The 19,791-nt window shown below is 43.2% G+C and overlaps 1 protein-coding gene across 2 annotated transcripts in view; it reads left to right on the top strand.

Annotated features, from left to right (window-relative positions):
- CDH13 (cadherin 13) overlaps nt 1-19,791 on the top strand; it is a 671,873-nt gene that overhangs the window by 457,063 nt on the left and 195,019 nt on the right. The window lies entirely within an intron of this gene.

The following is a 19,791-nucleotide window of genomic DNA, read 5'->3' as shown; positions in this document are numbered from 1 at the left end:
AAAGAAAGATAAAATTCTGGAAAGTATCAAAGAGTTGGAGAAGAAGTTAAGATCTAACCCGAAGTCCCAACCGATTCTGAGAGAAATTAAACTTTATCAGGCACAATATTCCAAACTGATAAATCAGGAAATAGAATGGAAGATTAAAACAATGAAACAAAAAACTTTTGAATCGGCAAATAAATGTGGGAAACTGCTAGCCTGGCAGCTGAAAAGGAGACAAAGATTAAATACAGTAACAAACTTAGAGGTTGAAGGAAGGAACATTCAGAACCCAGGAGAGATTAGAAAGTGCTTCCAGAGGTATTTTAAAAAGCTATACACTCAAGGGCCACAAGATGAAATAGAGATTACACAATTTTTGGAGAGAAATGGATTAGCAAAGCTGTCAGAAGAAAATAGAACAATTTTGAATGGCAAAATAACACGACAAGAGATTGAACAGGCCATCCAGAGTCTGAAACAGGGCAAATCACCAGGGCCAGATGGACTGACCTCTAACTACTATAAGACATTGAAGGATTATTTGATACAACCTTTGTTGGAGGTCAGTAATGAAATAATGGAGGGGAAGAAGGCGCCTGAATCGTGGAAAGAAGCATTTATCACATTGATTCCAAAGTCAGAAACTGAAAAGACACAACTCAAGAACTACCGTCCCATCTCCCTTTTAAATGTGGATTACAAAATATTTGCAGATGTTTTGGCACGAAGATTTAAGAAAGTTTTAAGTGAGATAATCCATAAAGACCAGGCAGGCTTTCTCCCGGGCAGACATATGTTTACTAACACAAGGAACATCATAGACATATTGGAACTTTTACAAACAAACATAAACACTAAAGCAGTTTTAATTTTTATAGACGCGGAGAAAGCCTTCGACAACATATCTTGGAAATTTATGAAGGGGAATTTAAAAGAAATGGGAGTGGGACGGGGGTTTGAGAACGGGATTGAGGCAATATATTCAGAACAAAAGGCTAAACTGATAGTTAACAATGTGGTTACAGAAGAGTTTAAAATTGAAAAAGGTACACGACAAGGCTGCCCGATTTCCCCATTACTGTTTATTTCGGTTTTGGAAGTGCTCCTGAATATGATTAGGGGGGACAGGTTGGTGGAAGGGATTCAGGTCGGAGCGAAACAATATAAACTTAAAGCTTTTGCAGATGACCTAGTTCTGACATTACAGGAGCCGGAGTCTAGTTTGAAAAGAGTACTACAACTGATTCAAAACTTTGGTCGAGTGGCAGGATTTAAGTTAAACAAGCAAAAAACTAAAGTTTTGGGGAAAAACTTGACAGATACTGAGTTGGAACAGCTTCAGAAAGAGACAGAACTAAATGTGGTTAAAAAAGTTAAATACCTAGGGGTAAACATAACAGCAAAAAACCTGAGTTTATTTAAAGATAATTACGAAAAATGTTGGTCAGAGATTAAGAGAGACTTGGATAGTTGGTCAAGACTAAAACTTTCTTTGTTGGGCCGAATAGCTGCCATCAAGATGAATGTATTGCCAAAAATGTTATTTTTGTTTCAGACACTGCAGATTGTAGACAAGACAGAGTGCTTCCGGAAGTGGCAGAAAGATATTTCTAAATTTGTCTGGCAGGGCAAAAAGCCCAGAATCAAATTTAAAATATTAACAGATGCGAAAGAAAGAGGGGGCTTTGCCCTGCCAGATTTAAAGTTGTATTATGAAGCTGCAGCTTTCTGCTGGTTAAAAGATTGGTTACTTCTTGAAGATACGGATGTCTTGGATTTGGAAGGTTTTAATAACGCGTTTGGATGGCATGCATATTTATGGTATGATAAAGCTAAGATAAATAAGGCCTTCAAGAACCATATTGTCAGAAAATCAGTTTTTAATGTCTGGACAAAATATAAAGACTTACTGGAGAATAAAACTCCGAGGTGGCTGTCACCCCTGGAGGCTAAGGCTCGGAAAAGAGCCAATATGGAGGCCAACTGGCCAAAATATTGGGAGATAATAGAAAAGGATGGTGACAACTGGAAATTGCAGAGTTTAGAAAAGATGAGAGACAAAGTGCGAGACTGGTTACAATATGCTCAGATTAAAGAAGTGTTTAAAAATGACAAAAAGCTAGGATTCCAAGTGGAAAAGTCAAAGTTAGAAACTGAACTGTTAGAACCTAAGACTAAGGTACTTTCAAGAATGTATAACTTGCTGCTGAAATGGAACACACATGACGAAATGGTAAAATCAACAATGATAAAATGGGCGCAGGACATTGGGTATAATATTATGTTTGAAGATTGGGAAAGGCTGTGGACCTCTGGGCTGAACTTCACTGCATGTAATGCGTTGAAGGAAAATGTGATGAAAATGATGTATAGATGGTACATGACCCCTGTTAAACTGGCTAAAATATACCATTCGTCTGATAGCAAATGTTGGAAATGTAAGGAAAATGAAGGAACATTTTTTCACCTCTGGTGGACCTGCCCTAGAGTGAAGGCCTTTTGGGAGAAGATATATAATGAATTAAAAAAGGTGTTTAAATACACCTTTACTAAGAAACCAGAGGCCTTTCTCCTGGGTATTGTAGGCCAGAGTGTGTTAAAAAAGGACAGAACATTCTTTATGTACGCAACAACAGCAGCAAGAATACTAATTGCCAAGAATTGGAAAACTCAGGAGCTACCCACTGTGGAAGAATGGCAGATGCAACTGATGGACTATATGCAATTAGCCGAGATGACCGGCAGAATTCGAGACCAGGGAGAAGAAAGGATGGAAGAAGACTGGAGGGAATTTAAGATTTATTTACAAAAATATTGTAATTTGGCTGAGTGTTGAATTGGATGCCAGTGCAGATAATTGTCTACCATTAAATTAGATTTAAGGCTGAATTATATGTTAAACCAAATTAAGATTATTAATTAAGATGAGTTAAATGATAATTTGCTTGAAATAAATTTAATAATGAGGTAAGTGTATGCGGGAGGTGTGGGGGAGTCCCATGTAATAATTGAGAGATGTTAAATGGACAATGATAAGTTGTGCTTATCTAATATATGCTTTATTTGAAAACTTCAATAAATATATATTAAAAAAAAAAAAAAAAAGATAAGAGGTATCCATTGTTGATGCTTGTTTTCCCACTTGCTGTCCCCAAATCGTGATAAATTCAAGGCCTCTTAAATCTGAGATACTGAACTGTTGTAGCTTCACAAGGCTTTCACAGAATTTAGGTTTCAGCAGATTTTGTTTTATTTTTCATTTAATGCATTTTTACCATTTTTATCCAAAGAGCTCAAGGCGGAGTACATGGTTATCCTCCTCGTCATTCAATCCCAGCAACAGCCCCGTGAAGTAGGTTAGGCTGAGGCTGCCTCAAAGTCATCAGTGAGCTTTACGGCTGAGTGGGTATTTGAACCCTGGTCTCACAGGTTCTAGTTCAGCATTCTAACCACTACACCACAGTGGCTCTCCGGTGTGCCCTCAGAATATCTGGAAGTGAGATACCTTAGGATCTCAGTTGTAGATTGGAAATGTTCATTCGGTTCTCATCAGATTGAACATGTTATGCACTGTTGTTCTGTCCTTTGCATTTGGGGCTCGGGGCAGGGGGCAGGGTTTTGTCACCTGTTCCTTGGTTGTAATCAAATCAGCTGCCTCAGGAAGTGGTGATCAAACTTCTAGCTGATCAGCAATTGTGTATAACACATTTGGTAGATAAAGTTGCGCTAGAGGCTAAAAAATAATAATAGCTGTGTTTTAGTCATATCAAGGATTATAATGTATTATAAACTTCATTCCATGCTTTGTTACCCCCTAAAGAATGGCCCACATGGCTATTTAAAATTGTTCTGTGCCCTTCCATAACATGGTTCTCCTTTAATTCCTATATTGCTTTGGAAATTCTACATTGTAAGGCATTTGGCTGTGAATAATAAAGTTGACTAACCACCTGACAGATTTGAACATGCACAAGGATTCCACAGTAGAGATGTAGACAAGGTCCATGGTAGACAAGTGAACACATCCAAAGGTTCTGTAAAGTTAGGGTAAGAACATCAGAAGATTCCTGCTGGCTAGGTCCATCTACCCCACTGGTTCCAACCAGATGTGTAGGAACTTAGGAACCTGCCTCATATAGAGTCAGATGTTTGGTCCACCTAACTCAGTATTGTCTACTGTATTATTTTAGGCCGGGGGGAGGGGGGTTCCCAGTCATACCAGGTGATTCCAGGGTAAAACCTGGGACTTTCAGTATGTAAAACACATGTTCTACCACTGAGATATGAGATAATGTTTTGATCCTATGTCTACTTATCTGAAAGCAAGTCCCAATTGACACAGTGGGACTTGTTTGTGAATAAGCATAGCATATTACTGAGATGCACATCAGTCTGCTAAATCTGAAGGGTCAAACACAAATCTTCGGGGACATAAATGCACGAGAATTGTATGATTCAAAAACTTTCAGATTATTCTTATTTTTTATATGATCTCAATGAAAAGAGTCTGTCTGATCTATATCAGGCAGTTTTTTTTGTTTAAATGATTTTTAATGCATCTATCATATCTTTTTTATATGAGGCATTTCTAAGAAATACATAAATCGGCTGACTTTATGCTGATTTGTGTCAGTAGAAGATCTGAGTGTCAAACAACACTTGTGAATGTTGGTCTGAAATTTCAAAAAGCATAACATATCAGGGGAATTAATAATAATAATCATTCATTTGCTTTTGAAGCTTTGAAGCTTTATGATCTCCCCCTCATATAGTAGACAGTTTCAACATTTTTAATAATTTGATTTTTTTAAGTTCAAGCAGAGATTCTGGTAGTTTCTTTGGGTTTTTTTTTATTAGGCAAATTGTATGGCAAATGTCTGTCAGGAGCTAAATGGGGCACTATGTATCTCTGAATATTATCTACAAACCAATACTGTCAACAGACTTACTGGTAGGTTTATTGTAGGCTTCTCGTCTGCTGCAGCATGTTTCTGAATACAAGTTGTTGAAAACCATAGGAGGGGGCAGTGATTGGGGCATCTGGTTGGCCACTGTGAGAACAGGATGCTTGACTAGGTGGGCCATTAGCCTGATCCAACAGGCTCTGCATATTTTCTTATGGGTAAAAATATCTCACCCCACATTTGTGGTGTACAGGCACCTGGGTAACATTACAAAAGGAGGTTCCAAAAGGAAGGATGGTGGAAGCAAATGCCTTAAGAAAGGCATCACCATGCCCACAAAACATCTCAGCAAATGTCCCCTTAGAAATCTGCCGTATGTGGAAGACTGCTTATTCTTCCTTCTCAGTTCTGTTTTCACTGGGTCAGCCTCTCCTACACCAAGCATTCCCACATTTCATGAATTTACCTGTACACTCCTCCTCCCATTTTGAACAGTGAGGAAGATGCAAAGAGCTTTTCTTTGTTAGCCAGCACAGCAACGGATGAGAGAGGCACATTTTCTTCCATTGATTGGGGAGGGAAAACATGCCCACACTATTTTGTGGCTCTGACTCTTTTTCTACATTTTTAGACGTGAAGCAGCTAATTTGAGTTATTCTGTGACCTCATGGTATCCATTTTGTATTGCGCCATAGCTTCATGGCAGCCATTGTGTGAGTGGTGCCCACAACAACACATCAAAATTCCAAAGATCCCCATTAGTCCAGAAAGGTTGGTAACCCCTGCTATAAGGGGAAGTCAGGATTCATTGGAATAGCTGAGGGACTGGTCTTTAACAGCAACCCAAGAATAAGCTCTAGAGACGCATGTCACAACCATAGACACATTTTGATAAACTATCCTGCCGTCCCTGGGGGTGTCAGAGTTTCTGACACATACTATGCAAACCAAGGACTCAGAGCAGTTGCCCATAAATGCTCACTGGGTTTATTGCAATTTAACAATTACAATTTTTTAAAATGAGTCTCTACAGGACCTCTGTAGAGCCATGCTAGTTTAAGCTCATTGTAATCAACTGAGTTTTGGCTTGGTATGAACTTACAGCAACAGCAATAAATCAGTCCCTGTTCCTTTGGCATTCAGACTGCCCCTTGGAGATTCTCTCTGCAAAGTTTAAGAGAATTTAGAAGCATTGCCTCTAGCACGGTTGCATTTTTTAAACACAATCACACTTCTGGGTCCATAGAATATTGATTCCCCCCCTTTTTTCTGCAAGTTATTAGTGGTTTTATTTTTATTCTTTTTAGGGAGAGAAAGGAACTATGCGGATCCGTGATCAGAATGCTTTAGCAGGCTGTTTTCCTCTTCTGGATTTAGGGTGCATCTATGATTGGAGGCAGTAATGCTTTTGAATAGCGGTTGCTGGAAACCTCAGGAGGGGAGAGAGCTCTTGCATTCAGGTCCTGTTTGTTGCCGAAGCATGGGGCTGGCCGTTGTGGGAACAGGATCCTAGACTAGATTTGCCACTGGACTGATCTAGCAGGCTTTTGTGCATCCAAAAGTTGCTTCTTAAAAAAGGAACCAGAAATTTAGCTTCTTTCTGTAGAGAGACAGAGAGGTGCCTGCTTTTGCAAAATACCCTTCCATCCACCTGCGGCCAAGGACAAAGCATCTCCCATCTTGCGTTAGATACAAATTGAAAAGGCCTTCCAGCAAGTGCTCAAAAGTACCAGAGACAGAACTGCTGTGACAAGAGATGCGTGGCAGCATCTGAAGCAAGCCAAAGCCTTTATTTACTTTAGAGGGAAGCAAGGAGGGGAAGGAGGCGACCACCAGAGAGGATGCCTAGAATAAAGAATGATCTGCCTGAAGCGGCAGCGGTTGTCACATGTGAAGGACTGGTGTTCTTTTCCACCTGCCACGCTAAGTGTTTGAGGGCTGATTAAATGCACCTTTTGCTATTGCTTTGCTGCTGTAGCATCCTTTTAAGCCACTTGGCTTGCTCAAGAGGATGACACAATATTGAACTCAGTGCACAGATTCATTCCTCTTCCTCCTCCTCCTCAGTACATTTCTGTAGCACTTTTGAAGTTTGCGAAAAACAGCTTCCATCCATTATAATGGCCTGGCCTCCTAATTGCCTGCCCTTGTGCCCATTTTAAGGAAAAGGAACTGAGATTGATAAAGAGAAATATAATGTAATATATCTCTAGGCCAAGAACCTTCCCCAGTCTGAGGGCAACCTTCTCAGTTTGGCTTGATTTGGGCCTTGGGCAAATTTGGTGCACATTTGTGGTACCATGTACTTTATTTGAATATTTGGATGGACTGAAGAATAGATGTTATGGTGTGTGTTTTCTTGCACATTTAGTCCACTTCTTTTATAAGCACAATCTAGGTGAATTGGCAAACCAATAAGCAGAAAAAAATAGTAAAGTAACTGCTTTTCTTGTCTCAAAGGAGCTGAGCACTGGTACACATTTGAAATCTTTAACATGTCTGACTGGAAGGTGGCAAAGCCTGAGGCAAAGATGTTTGCATGCCTCCCCTAGTCCTCAGATGTCCTACCTTCTACTCTGCTTCTGAATCCAGATTAGACAACACTGGACTAAATGGATCAGTAACCTGATTTGGCATAAGGCTGTTTAATATGTGTGTGTCTCATGCTTCTCTTTTCCTGGGAAATAACCCTTCTTAAGGCCCTAAAGAGCAGCTGCTCAGAACAGCCAACACTGAACAAAAGGAGGCATGCACCCCTTAGCCTAATTTTGAATGTGTTTGGAATGCGATCAATTCACCCTCCTGGCAAGAGAGATCTGCCTCTCTCATAGCATCGTATTGGTTTGGGAGATAGAGACAGAGGCCCTGCCTACTTTTTTTTTGGGGGGGGGGTTCTGGCCCCACTCACTGCTGGCTTCAGCCCTGCCCACCACTAACATGTGGGGACACTGACACAACAGGTGACTGGTTCCCCACACCCAGGGCAAGAGGGATCTAAGTATTGAGTCGATATAAGTCAAATTCATAATTCCATGTGGCTCCCACAATGGACATCTGAAGCGTTCTTCATGAGATACCTCCAGCCTTTCTTTCTGAGTGCCAGGATGCAAGAAGTGACCTTGAGGAAGCAGGTTTTCCTCCGGCACAGAGTGAGCATCATGAGGTATTTATAGGAGCCTGCCTGGGCAGGGTAATCAAGACCTTGGTATGAGAAACTGAATTGCCATTTCAAGAGAGAAGGAGAGACAAATTAAATTAGGCATTTGAGGGAGGGACCCCTAACATCTTTAGTGCAGCTCAAGTACTCTTAGCACATTATTAAGTAATTTCTTTGTGGTTTCCCCTTCAATTATAGCTATTTCATGCATGTGTTAGATGGGGCCATTGTAGCAGTCAGAGACCAATTTTCATCATAAGGCTGATTAGACATTTAGCTTCATTCTGCTTCTGAAATGTCATCATTTTTTTCTCTCTCTTTGGCTTTGTTTTTGCCACACTCTTCATCCTCTTTATCGATTCATGCACATCAGTCTCTCTTTCCCCCTCAAGTCATCAACTTATTGTCTTAATGAAAACTTGTTTGCGTTTAACCTCCTGGTGCAAAAGAGAACCCCTGTTTGCTGTTGCAATGCTTTGCCTGAACATTTCAGCATTTTCCTCTTGATTTCTGCAGACCCAGTACATCACACACTGCAGAAACTACTGGGGCTCAATATTGCTGATACAAACAGCTCTGGCAGCCTGCTTCCTTGCCCACCCATGACCACCAGCAATTGAGGTGGGGCACAGAACAATCAGGGTTGGGAGAGAGAAAAAATTTAGTTTGACTTTAAAGATGAAACTACCTAATACACAGTACATAAACCAATACATAGAAAGTCTTCAAAATGGTGACTTCCCCAAATATTGAAATGCAGTTCCCAATCCAAATAATGCAGCTTTAAAAAATGCATATACTGGGATAAAGTGTATACAACAATGCACATGTAACATGAATAGAGCATGCTACATTCGGAAAATGGCTTTGCAAAAAAGAAGAAGTGCATTTTGGTTAAGGTAAAGGGACCCCTGACCATTAGGTCCAGTCATGGCCGACTCTGGGTTGCAGCGCTCATCTCACTTTACTGGCTGAGGGAGCCAGCGTACAGCTTCCGGGTCATGTGGCCAGCATGACTAAGCCACTTCTGGCGAACCAGAGCAGCACACAGAAACACCGTTTACCTTCCCACTGGAGTGGTACCTTTTTATCTACTTGCACTTTGACGCACTTTCAAACTGCTAGGTTGGCAGGAGCAGGGACCGAGCAACGTGAACTCACCCCTTCACGTGGATTCGAACTGCCGACCTTCTGATCAGCAAGCTCTAGGCTCTGTGGTTTAACCCACAGCGCAAACTGCATGCAAAAAAAGACTATTAGGAGAGATTTGCATTCAGATGCTGAATTTTTTTTCGTGAAGACTTTTGAACACTGATGCAGAAATGTAGGGGTCTGAACATAAGATTGAAAGAACAAGAAACAGAGATGAACTTAAAATGGACAGATTTGCCCATCCCTTATGGTAACCACCTGCCTAGTAGCAAATCTATGACAATGGACTCACAAAGCTTTTAGGGATGTTAGCACAGTAGTAGAAGAAAGATTGAAGCATTGCCTCTCTATGCATACCATGATGGTTTCCTGCCGGTGAATGCATAATCACAGTCTTCCATTTCCTGCCTCTCTTCGCTTCCTTACACTCCAAAGTGTGCTCTTAATGAAGTGGCCACCTTTTCATTTTGTGCAACTCTAGTAGTTCTAGACAATAACCATTTGCGGAGCACATTTCAGGGCAGTGATTCATGGTGCTCTGTGATGCCCACATGCCTCCTGGATTGATCACGTCAACAATGCTTCAGTTCATTCATTCCAATTTTATTTTATTTTTTTAATGAGATAAAGTGGCCCATAAAAACTAACTGAGGGGAAATAAGCTCTGCTTCCAGAATTGGCATAACCATTTTGGATCAGTTTCAGTGGCTCCAGAGCTAAGTCCATTCAACGTGCATGTGGCTTTCCAGTCATTCTGTTCTCCAAGCCTGACTCCTATAGACTTCTGGAGCTTCTCTCTTGGTAGTTTCACACCCACCACCCCCTCCTGTTGCCACAGTAAGGTGTGTGTTTTTTTAGTCACCCAATGCAGAGATAATGAAAGGTAGCCCATCTAAGAGAATTAAAACTCTGATCCTAAACCTCTGCTGCCTTGTGGGATATCTTTGGGAGAAGGAAAGGCTAAGGAGTAAACCTTACACAAATCCGGAATGGGTGGTTGGATGGCAATTTGTATGCCTCCTTCTAGCATCTTCTGCAGCAAAGCTGGTGCCAAACGTATGACACTGCTTTCTTTGGACCTACATCACCAAGGTCAAGAGGGGGTCTTGTTGTCTGGGCAGCCCAGAACCTCCATGCACACTGCTGAGGTTGCGCCCCAGAGAGGTCACTTTGGCGTTGCTGATGCAGTGGTTTGACTTCACTCCCGGAGGCACACTCAGTAAGCCTTTATTGGCATAATTTAGACAATAAAACCATAAGGGGGAGGGGAGGACATCCAGAAAACATTGGTAATCCAGACATATTGAACACATAAAACAAATAAAAGACTCTGTTTGTTTGTTTGTTTGTTTGTTTTGTTTAGTCGTTTAGTCATGTCCAACTCTTTGTGACCCCATGGACCAGAGCACGCCAGGCACTCCTGTCTTCCACTGCCTCCCGCAGTTTGGTCAAACTCATGCTGGTAGCTTTGAGAACACTGTCCAGCCATCTCGTCCTCTGTCGTCCCCTTCTCCTTGTGCCCTCAGTCTTTCCCCACATCAGGGTCTTTTCCAGGGAGTCTTCTCTTCTCATGAGGTGGCCAAAGTATTGGAGCCTCAGCTTCAGGATCTGTCCTTCCAGTGAGCACTCAGGCTGATTTCCTTAAGATTGGATAGGTTTGATCTTCTTGCAGTCCATGGGACTCTCAAGAGTCTCCTCCAGCACCATAATTCAAATGCAGCAATTCTTCGGCGATCAGCCTTCTTTATGGTCCAGCTCTCACTTCCATACATCATTACTGAGAAAACCATAGCTTTAACTATACAGACCTTTGTCGGCAAGGTGTCTGCTTTTCTCTGCTTTTCTCTGCATGTCTCTGCTTTTTAAGATGCTGTCTAGGTTCATGGATCACTGCCTTGTCGTGGCGCAGGGGCTTGAATAACTCAGAGAAGCTATGAGCTATGCTGTGCAGGGCCACTCAAGATGGACAGGTCATAGTGGAAAGTTTTGATTAAATGTGATCCACCTGGAGCAGGAACTGGCAAGCCACTCCAGTATCCCTGCCAAGAAAACTCCATGGACAAAAGACTCAGTAGCCACCATTGAATAAAATTAAGTAGTTTTAAATTTGAGTTTAAAAATCTCACCTGAATATCCTGAAACAATTTCAGAGATTGGAAGGCACACTCCATTGTCTCTCAAGACAGACAGATGCCAACAACCCTACCATTTCCTGTAAAGTTTGCTGCTTGCACAAAATGGTTGGAGGAGACTCTCTGGAGACATGCTGTGTTGGAGCATGACATAGGTATTCTGTGCAAAAGAGCAAACAGCAGGGTGGGAGTGGTGATCTCTGCCACTTTTGGGGGGGGGTGTGTCTTTAAAGTAGCAGTAAGAATGTGTGGATCTGTCAGTTTCTCTCAGTTTCTCGTTCTCCACATTTCCACATCCGTTTGCAGTTATTCTTCATGAAACTTTGTGAGAAAACTATCTGATGGATAAAAAAGCAAGGAGACACTAGTGGGGCAGACAACCCCTGGAGGTAGGCTGATATGATTTGCAGTACCCAATCATGTCTTTAGTTCCTGGAAACCTCTTTTGATTTGTTTATCAAGCTGCCTGTGGGTCCAGTTATGGGAACTTGGTGTTATGGCTCAGATTGTGATTAGGTCTTCAGTAGTAGGTGTGAGAGAGAGAAGGAAAGAGGGGGAAGGAGGGAGGTGGGAAACCAATTCATGTGGCAGCAGCTGACATTTCATGTAAAATTTCAAGCAGGTTGCCTCTCTGGCTATTTTTAGTTCAACGTTTCAACCAGCCAGCATAAACAGCATCTTAAGGTGGTAAAGAGTGTCACGGTCATAAATCTTTCCCTCTTAGGAGTTTGCACTTGTGCTATTACAGAAGCATAAACCTATTACTTATGGACTGAGTGACACGAATCCGGGGCTGAAGCTCTCGGAAGCACAGACAAAGCAGATTAACCCACAAAACACAGCACCAGACCAATGTAGAACCCATTCTTCCTGATCTTCTGAAAGGGCTGTTTCATCACTGAGACTTATCCAATTATTCTCCACACACCCCGATTGTATAGTCACAAGAGAGGCGTGTAAGAAGGCATTGTTTTCCATTCTGCCCTGTATTCCTTGCATGCAGCACCATTAACAGGTTCAAGGGGGACAGCAGAGCTCTAACATACATGGCTAGGTGCAAGCTCAGAAGTTGTTCCAACACTTCACATGCCCCCTAAGTTCCTTTTTTGAAGAGTGGGATGGGCATAGTCATTCATATGGGTGTTTTCCTGAGTCTTGGGATTAGACAAGAAAGCAGGCACTCCTCCAAGTAGGTAGAGTGTATATATAGAACGAGAGGAACAGAAGACAGTTCCAAGTGATACCAAAAAAGCTTATGCTGCAGAAGCAGATGCCATCTTCCATAGCAGGTTTGGGAGACACAGGTGCAAGCTGAAAGAATGTATTGAAAGGGCAGGTCTTCCTGAGACACACCCAGCCCCAGCACACCAACCTTGTAGTCTTCCATATCTAGAGGGAAAGCTATGTTTTCCTGAGTATAATTTATGCAAGGGTCTTTCCAAATGACTGTGCATGACTCTGTGACTTTGATGTTTAGTCCTCCAGGTCTTTAAGTCCTCACATAGTTGTGGTAGTAGTGACCATTTGCTGCAAAGTCCATGAGGCAAGCAAAAGATGATATCCAATGCTACTCTTATTCATAACAGACCCACTGAAGTTAGTTGGCATAACAAGCTTACCTGATGCCTGCAATTTCCCCAAATGCGGGAAACTCGACTGCATAATTTGTGACAGCAATACCTCAATAAGTACCTCTCCCCATATGAACTGACCCAGACCCTGTAATCATAATCAGAGGCCCTTCTTCATGTGCCTCCGCCATGAGAGGTCTGGAGGATGGCAACATGAGAACAGGCCTTTTCTGCGGTGGCCCCCTGTTTGTGGAATGCTCTCCCCAGGGAGGCTCGCCTGGCACCTTCACTACATATCTTTTGATGTCGGGTGCCAATGATTCTCTTTAACCAGGCCTTGGGCTGATTAACATACTATGTCCTTTTAAATGTGTTTGTGGGAAGATGGTTATTGGTTTATTCTTTTCATGTCTTTATAATGTATTTTGTGGTCTCTTTTTGTATTTTTATGTTGTGAACCACCCTGTTACCTTTGTATGAAGGGCAGTATACAAATTTAATAATCCCAAGGGTTCCCATCTTGTTGCCAAAAGTTGGGGAAATGACCCTTTTGCGCTTTCCAAACCAAACATTATATTATCTCAGCTCAAATTAAGCCATGTCTTGGAGATTATGCAAATTATATTTCTTTAAATTATCAACAATATCTCCCATTAGGAAGAAGGGGAAGTGCGGGAACTATGCATTTTGATGTTCTTGTTGTGCTTAATGCAATATGAAACTTGTTTGCTGAACCTGTAAATAGTTGTGAATCCCAGCCTTTGTTTTCTGTAAATATCTATTTCCATGTTAGCAGATTTGAAAATGGAAAGCATTTGTGAAACCACTGCTTTGAATCACAGCAACGCAGATTATTAGATGTCTTAACTATGGTTGCTATGGGCATTAGTGGTATGCATTTGGATGCCTGTGTGCAGTAACACACACATCCCTTTCTGATAACACACACACACACATCCACACATCTGGGAAATTGCTCCAATTTAGCTTAACAATCTTCAGTCTTTGTGACAATCATATATATCATCTGCCAATATTTTGCAATTCTGTTTGTTTTATGTTATCACAACGGCAGTAGAAAGAATGATATTTTCCTCTCTTTCCTTTATTTCGTTTAGTAATTATGGTGCAGCTTTCAAGAGGATCAGTTTCACCGCCTTCACATTCCTAATTGCTTTTCAGTGCAATATAACAGGAACAATGCAGTTGCTGAATCTGCACTGAATATTGCTTAGAATGGTTAATGGTTGTTTCTCTCACCCACTTTCTCTTCCGTGCTGTTAACACCAAGGGTCCATGGATGAGAATGCAGGGAGCATGTAAAATAGAGAATTTCCAGCTGGAGTCAGATTTTAAGGACAACATTAAAGGTCAGCTTGGGGACATATAACAGGGGAAGTCCATAGCCTTTATGATCTGCTTATGAGTATCCCAGATCCATTATCCATCTGCTGCTGAAAGCAAAACACAAGACTAGATGGATCTTCAAGTCATTCTTTCATTCTTCATGAACAATATTCCTTCTACACATGGTCACACACAGATAAGCTATGGAACCTGTTCCCACAAGAGGCAGGGATGGCCACCAACTAGGATGGCTTTAAAAGAGAATTTGACAAATCCTTGGATGATGAGGCTATCAATGGCTACTAACTATGATGACTATGTTCTGCCTTCACTGCTGGAAGCAGTAATGCTTCTGAAAACCATTTGCTGGAAGCCACAGGGAGGGAGGGGTGGGGAGTGCTGTTGTTTTCAGGTCCTGCTTGCCTGTTTCCCACAGGCATCCCACAGGTTGACCACTGCGATACTAACTAGAAGCTGGAGGCAAAGCAGCAAGCGAGGAAGTGAGAGAATTAGAGCGAAGTTTGGTTTCTCTTTGAAACCAGGGCTGTAGCTATGGGGGAAGCAAGACCCTCTTAGGCTGTTAATGCTGTGAACCCCTGCATCGTAGGCTCAGGTTGTAGATAATGTGTAAATAAACCATATAAAGACACCACAGTATCTACTGTGCCTCATTCCAAATGGAACATGAATCCTGGGTAAACACCAGGAATCCCTGGATTCTCTTACCACTCAGAGATTGTGGTAGCATGCAGCAATAATATCTATATCTGTATGTTTCCAGAACAATGGAATTCCTACCGGATCAGTTACACTTCCAGCACTCCAAAATCCAGGAAGATGTTTGGCTAAAAAGAATTTTGGAAGATTCTCCCAAGTATATAATAGGGAAAATGCTTTAAAATGTACAAACAACTTCATTTGACTTTGACTCATATAGCTAGAGTGTGCCCTAGTTGGTTTTCCAAGGGCTGAAAGATTTAAACCATAATTTTTCAAATCTGACACATAATCCATAGGTATAAATCATGTGGCTCAGTATTAGATCACAAACTGTCATTGGCATTTCTTTGTGGATAAACAGACGTAAAATAATAATGTTTAAAAGTCTATCAAAGTCAGTAAGTTATTTATTGTATACTCATTCCCTCCCCCCCTCCTCCTGTAAAAAGAAAAGTCCTATAGGAAGCAAGAGGAAAGTTTGAAGGGTAATGAATTCTCTATCTCCTCTTGAGATATAGGATCTAAGCGGGGGGGGGGGGGAGTGGAATTATAAATGCAATTCCTGCAATTCTGAAGAGCATTGTTAATGCCCTCGAAAGAAGCAACAACTGAGCAGTTGTCTTAAAGAGAACCTTGCACATTGACTTTCAGCTGTTCGGGTGACTAATCTGAAGGTTTAAAGTTCAAATTCACAGAGAGTAAGATTTCAAATAAGCCAGTGGAAAAGGATACTAATAAATCTCAGAAGTGAGTAAGGCCCCAAGCAAGAGCTCTATCCACTTGTTGTTGTTCTTGTTTTTAATCACTCTGAGGGTTTTTTGGGTGAAGAAATCCCTTTATGCAGTTACGGATTTGATCCTGTAATCTGAAATATCTTATAAAACCAGATGAGAGTATTTTGTGTGGTTGTTTTTGGCATAGAGAAGCATTGCAAGCCAATGTGGTGTATTGACCAGAGTGTTGGATGCTCGGAATTGCAGCTCTGTGAGAGGATCCTCTCACCATCCTTATCAAACTACAGCTCCCAGAATTCTTTGAGGGAAGCCATGTGTCTTTAAAGTGGTATCATAGTGCTTTAAATGTATGGTGTGAATATGGGCTGTATTGTTGACATTCTGTAGAATATACCCCCCCTTTTTTTTAAGGCTCAGCCTGGAGTAGACACAAGAATAATAATAATAATAATAATAATAATTTATTATTTATACCCCGCCCATCTGGCCGGGTTTCCCCAGCCACTCTGGGCGGCTTCCAAAAGAATATTAAAATACTGTGATACATCAAACATTAAAAGCTTCCCTAAACAGGGCTGCCTTCATATGTCTTCTAAAAGTCTGGTAGTTGTTGTTCTCTTTGACATCTGGTGGGAGGGCGTTCCACAGGGAGGGCACCACTACCGAGAAGGCCCTCTGCCTGGTTCCCTGTAACTTGGCTTCTCGCAGTGAGGGAACCGCCAGAAGGCCCTCGGTGCTGGACCTCAGTGTCCGGGTAGAGCGATGGGGGTGGAGACGCTCCTTCAGGTATACTGGACCGAGGCTGTTTAGGGCTTTAAAGGTCAGCACCAACACTTTGAATTGTGCTCGGAAACGTACTGGGAGCCAATGTAGGTCTTTCAAGACCGGTGCTATATGGTCTCGGCGGCTGCTCCCAGTCACCAGTCTGGCCGCTGCATTCTGGATTAGTTGTAGTTTCCGGGTCACCTTCAAAGGTAGCCCCACGTAGAGCGCATTGCAGTAGTCCAAGCGGGAGATAACCAGAGCATGCACCACTCTGGCAAGGCAGTCCGCAGGCAGATAGGGTCTCAGCCTACGTACCAGATGGAGCTGGTACACAGCTGCCCTGGACACGGATTTAACCTGTGCCTCCATGGACAGCTGTGAGTCCAAAATGACTCCCAGGCTGCGCACCTGGTCCTTCAGGGACACAGTTACCCCATTCAGGACCAGGAAATCCTCCACACCTGCCCGCCTCCTGTCCCCCAGAAACAGTACTTCTGTCTTGTCAGGATTCAATCTCAATCTGTTTGCCGCCATCCATCCTCCAACCGCCTCCAGACACTCACACAGGACCGTCACCGCCTTCACTGGTTCTGATTTGAAAGAGAGGTAGAGCTGGGTATCATCCGCATACTGATGAACACCCAGCCCAAACCTCCTGATGATCTCTCCCAGCGGCTGCATATAGATGTTAAAAAGCATGGGGGAGAGGACAGAACCCTGAGACACCCCACAAGTGAGAGCCCAGGGGTCTGAACACTCATCCCCCACCACAACTTTCTGAACACGGCCCAGGAGGAAGGAGCGGAACCACTGTATGACAGTACCCCCAGCTCCCAGCCCCTCAAGACGGTCCAGAAGGATGTTATGGTCGATGGTATCAAACGCCGCTGAGAGATCCAGCAGAACTAGGAAACAGCTCTCACCTTTGTCCCTAGCCCGCCGGAGATCATCAACCAGTGCGACCAAGGCAGTTTCAGTCCCGTGATGAGGCCTGAATCCCGACTGGAAGGGATCCAAATGGTCCGCTTCTTCCAGGCGTGCCTGGAGTTGTTCAGCCACCACTTGCTCAATCACCTTGCCCAAGAATGGAAGATTTGAGACTGGGCGATAGTTGGCCATCGTGGCCGCATCTAAAGATGGTTTTTTAAGAAGCGGTTTAATAACCGCCTCTTTCAGCGGGTCTGGGAAGACTCCCTCACGGAGGGAAGCATTCACCACCCCACGAAGCCCATCGCCCAGCCCTTCCCAGCTAGCTTTTATAAGCCAGGATGGGCAAGGATCAAGGAGACAGGTGGTTGGTTTCACTCGTCCAAGCAGCCTGTCCACATCCTCGGAGGTAACAGATTGGAATTGATCCCACGCAATTTGACTAGACAGGACTCTAGCACTCTCCCGCCCCGGCCCTGCTCCCACGGTGGCATCGACCTCTTCCCGAATCTGAGCGACTTTATCTGCAAAAAACTTTGCAAAATCATTGCAGGAGATCATGTGGCCCGTACTGGGCCCCGATGTAGCAGGTGGTTCCGCTAGATTGCGGACCACCTGAAAAAGTCTCCTGCTGCTGTTTTCTGCAGATGCAATAGAGGCGGTGAAGAAAGTCTTCTTCGCCGTCGCTACTGCCACTTGGTAGGCTCGACATTGAGCTCTAACCTGTGTCCGGTCAGCTTCAGAATGGGTCCTCCGCCACCGGCGCTCTAGCCGTCTCAACGATTGTTTCATTGCCCTCAGATCCGTGGAAAACCACGGGGCTGTCCGGGCTCCATGCAATCGGAGAGGGCGCTTCGGAGCCAAACAGTCAATAGCCCTGGTTAACTCCACATTCCAGCGGGCCACCAGGGAATCAACTGAAAGGCCATCAACATGGGATAAAGCATCCCCTACTACTCTCTGGAAACCATTTGGATCCATTAAGTGGCGGGGGCGGACCATCCGAATCGGTCCCACCTCCCTGCAGAGGGGAAGGGTCGCGGAGAAGTCAAGTTGCACCAGGAAGTGATCTGACCATGGCACTTCTTTTGTTTCGCTTTTACTTAGTGTCAGATCACCAACATCCATTGAGGTAAACACCAGGTCCAAGGCATGTCCGCGGCTATGGGTTGGGCCAAACTTATTCAGGGACAGCCCCATGGAGGCCATGCTTTCCACGAAGTCCCGAGCGGCCCCTTGTAAGGTCGTGTCGGCATGGATATTAAAATCCCCTAGGACAACCAAACTAGGTGTCTCCAGGAGGACATCCGCCACGACCTGAAGCAGCTCGGGCAGGGAATCCTTGGTGCAGCGGGGAGGTCGGTACACCAGAAGGAATCCTGTACTGCCCCTATTGCCCAACTTCCAGAACATGCACTCAGAAAACTGGGTCTTCCCAATAGGACGCCTGGTGCAAGCTAATGACTTCCTAAAAATCACTGCAACCCCCCCTCCCCGCCCACAAGGCCTGGGTTGCTGTGCGTAAGAGAAACCTGGTGGACAAGCAGCGGCAAGAACAGGCCCATCTGCTTCATCCAACCAAGTCTCTGTTACACATGCCAGGTCAAATCCTCCATCCATGATCAAGTCATGGATTGCAGTGGTTTTATGAATCATTGACCTGGCATTGCACAGCAGCACCTTCAGGTCATGTGGGTATCCCTTGCTGATTCTAGTATCGAATGAATGTTAAATAAAGAAAATCGTATTTCTATTTGTCATACACTGAAGGCTTACAAAGTTGCATGATTCTAACCATGTCTACCTTAGAAGTAAGTCCTGTTGAATTCACTGGGGCTTACTCCCAGGTAAGCAGGGTCAAGTTTGCAACCTAATGCACTCCCGTTATCACTGGTGTCAACCTAAGCAGAATAGCAGTAACAAACATTGAAAGGTTGGAAGGTGCGCTAAAAAACAGTCCGATAGCCGAAAGGAAAGGAAGAAGAAAAATGCAGGTTAATCACCTATAATGGAATTGCCTATGAAAAAAATCAGTGCTGTAGGAGGAAGAAAACATGGAAAGGGCAACATGTTGTTTTTAATCATTTGTATTAATTTGAAGAGGATTACTTTTGGGGAAATCAATAAACAAGTATATAATACTTCACCCATATAAAAAGAGTCATGTCAAGCCTTAATTATCAGTTGTGCTTGGGCTTTGAGATCTTTAGTGGATCAATTTAACAAGAGCTGACTCTGAAATCAATATTAGGATGAAATGATAAATTGCAATACTGTGGTGCACTGATGCTCTAAGATCATCGGTGGTGAATGAGGAGACCTGTGTGCCCAACCTCCAAATGTTCAGCAGCAGCCAACATAATGTACATGTATGACTGGAACCATAGTCTCCATTCA

Source organism: Podarcis tiliguerta (assembly GCF_965153285.1).
Source record: "Podarcis tiliguerta genome assembly, chromosome: 8".
Taxonomy (NCBI): domain Eukaryota; kingdom Metazoa; phylum Chordata; class Lepidosauria; order Squamata; family Lacertidae; genus Podarcis; species Podarcis tiliguerta.
This window is presented reverse-complemented; position numbering and strand designations above follow the sequence as displayed.